Raw genomic sequence first — 3,301 nt, forward strand, 5'->3', positions numbered from 1 at the left:
AGCGGAGTATCAGCTTCAAATTTTCGGGGTGGCAAATCGCGCTTCCTCAATATTTTCAGTTTGGTTCAACACATATATCGAGGAAGGCATTCATTCAAGCTTGCTTCTTCCAAGCGCTTCTTTTCCACCTATCGCGGAAGGCCAATAGACCATATTTTTTTTGGCTCATGAGCGCAAGCGAATAAAACGGTATCTTGAATTGATGTCAAAATACCACTACAAATAATCTGATTCTTTTGTGATTCTTTCGGACAATGAAATTAAAATACCAAGTAAAGTCATTTCGGACAACAAACACTGTTTTGTATTAGACCACATACATTGAGAATTCCACTAGCAATTCATGTACTAAGAGTTTGTCTTCTTACCTGCACACATTTGTGCCAGATCTCACGAGCATGCGTCATATTGATTTCCGCTGCGCACAAAAGCAAACAAGGTATTCACTACTTGAGAGACTCTCCCAATTGCAATGCATTAGCTCACTATCCGTGTGTGACCGAACTCGGCCTCGTTAAGTAAACGACTCTATGCAAGAAGCACGGAGACCCCCGCTGCACTTGGTCGCACTGGTTGTCAATTTGACTGTCGGGTCCAAATCCACTGCGTCCTCTGCGAAGACAGAACATAAACTATTCGGCTATATCGCGTCAAGAAAACTAGACACGCATGATCAGCTCATGTCTAACGTTGGTGTTCACGATTAGCGGCCTAAGGGCTGGAAGCAGTAGCTGCTCGCCTAGAGGCGCTCACTAGCTAAGTGAATGTGCTTGTGATAAATTCTTAAGAACTCTTGAACCAGGCATCGGTGGGGGCACGACTGTCTCTCTCCTTCAGCCTTTTATGTTAGGCGTATAGCCTCTCCTTGCTCGAGACGACAAGTTTGTCTGTTTGGGCATAAACCTCAGACATGGTCACAAATTCGGCAATGCTCAAAGCGAAGCATCAGTGCGTCGCATTAGCTACGCACTAGCTCCAAGCTAGAAACCATGCGAACGATGATGGTGCTAGTTGCAGAATCTCTGTAGAAATACACTTTCGACATGGTAATGTTGAAGCGACATATTTCGCGGAAGTTCGCACTACCGAACGAGGTGTATATCATGCACTTAATTTTTTTGTCTTTTCGTCCGGGGAGAAAGAATAATACGAATATGTGTTTCAGACTCTTATCACCCCAAGCGGCGAAATCTCTCTGGAACAATAATTGATACCATATTATTGAAAATGTGGCTGTATTGTGACCTTTCGTGCCCACCTGACCTCATTTAGGGTTGCAGTGAATTGCGGAGTAAAATCCGTTGCCGCAAGGGCCAGTTGAGGTACAGAAGGTTAAAATTCGAAGAGCGAAGTAGATGCAATGGACGTTAGTCATGCTGAATTAGCTGAGTCAGGTTTCTGTGGTGCGCTCCTTCTATCTCGGCTGAAAGGCATAAAGGTTCAGACAAAAAAGGGGTCATTTGACAACCATCTCGCGGAGACTGTTAAGTTCTGTTAGCCGCTGTTCGCATACTTGGGAAAATGAGGTTCTCACAGGTCGAGATCAATGGGACACAGTCTTGAAGGGGTGACTTCTTTTAAGAAGCAAGACTCATTGCCAAAAAATTGGTTATCAACATAAACGCCTTAAGCTGCGTGGAACCGTGGAAGTCATGATTGATTCAGATGTCTCACACGATAGTGTACAATGCGCGACTGTCGGCGCCTGACTGGATACGATATCCCAGTGTCCTGAGTCCGAGTAAAGAAGATTATTTTCAATCTTCATTGGTGAATCTGGAGGCCTTAAAAGCGAAGGAAATGCCTCGTCCTAGATGTGATCAAACATACGTATTGATCGAAATATGGCTTAGCTGGCCCGTCCCGAGCCGTAATACTGCTAGGTGTCATAGAATATTCTCTAGGTGGAGCTTCGTTTACACTTGGACTCACTTCTGGTATAAAGCAGAAGCGGTTTGGGGCGAGTCTATCTCAGAATTGACATACATTCAGATCTTAGTCCGATTCAAGCAAATACTATACACTTGTGCTATTATGTATGTCGAACTGTATGTGCTACATGATTTGATGCTAGCAGCCTACGTGTCATACATATCTTTCGTCTGCAAACTCCCATCGTTACCATTAGAACTTCCTGAACTTTACACATTCGTTAAATATGTACATACATGCCTATCGCATGAATAATCCCTGCGACAGTTCTTACACATTTTGATTTTAGCTTAATGGTCGTCAGCTGCGGTAGATTTAGTACTGATTACAGGTTTTTCCCGACTGTCTAGGACAAATATTGCTGATACCCCAGAGCAAAGCTAGAAAGGCAGTAGGATCAGTATGCCGCTCCGCTGAAATGAGATAGAAACTAACGATGTTATGTAGAGTATATTTACTGCCGGGATAGGAATGGGCGATAGTAGTTTAGAATTAGAGTAAATAGTTGCTAGGGCGTATGATTACACCTTCGAACTTGTGTATTATGTAAATGAAGACAAGTACGAGCAACTGTGTGTCGCAGTAGAGCCTGTGACAGCTGGCAGCTGCAAGTTGCAAGTTGAAGATCCGGGTCCATTATTAATTTGACATGGTTCATCCTTGTCACAACGTCAAAGTTTTGTTCAGCAGCATGCGTGACAAGACAATTGTGCAGGAAGTAGAAATGTATGGTTAGAGCGTTTTCTTACTCGTGATGGTAAATTAACCGGGGTGCCAGGAGTTTCGTATACCTTATGTCATGTTGGGCTAGACATGTTAACCCCGTGGTTGTAAGAGTATTAGACTCTACACTTATCGTTTTCGCTGCCAGCTCTCCATTCAAATTAATGGCGCAAGCATTAAACCAAAATAATTGTAAAGAGAGGTAAACAGGCCTTTACGCGAAGCTAAAACATTTTGAGGTGCTTATGCTGGCTCGTCGTGATCTCCAAAATTTTGCTTTTGTCCGCCATCACGATCGCTGTTTTTTCGGCGGCACCAAATCAGATAAATTCTCTTTCGAATGCAGCACTAGTCTTTGTCCGCTTAACCCACAGTAAGCCTCAACCAGTAACGTGTGTCTTCTCTTTGCCGTTACCTGGACACATTAGCACCACTTTTCTTTATTTCAGAATTAATATCGATAAATATATATAGGGAGTTGATATATTCACTCACTTTTGCTTGTACACCACTTTTTGGTTATATTCACTCACCTGCCCGTACAGCGCCACTCACCTGCCAGATTTGCCAGTACTGTACTGTACAGTTAAATACAGTGGCACTCACCACTCACTCACCTGCCAGTACACTACACTATATTCCCCCA

This window comes from Plasmopara halstedii (assembly GCF_900000015.1).
Source record: "Plasmopara halstedii genome assembly, contig: Scaffold_322, whole genome shotgun sequence".
In the NCBI taxonomy this organism is placed as follows: Eukaryota; Oomycota; class Peronosporomycetes; order Peronosporales; family Peronosporaceae; genus Plasmopara; species Plasmopara halstedii.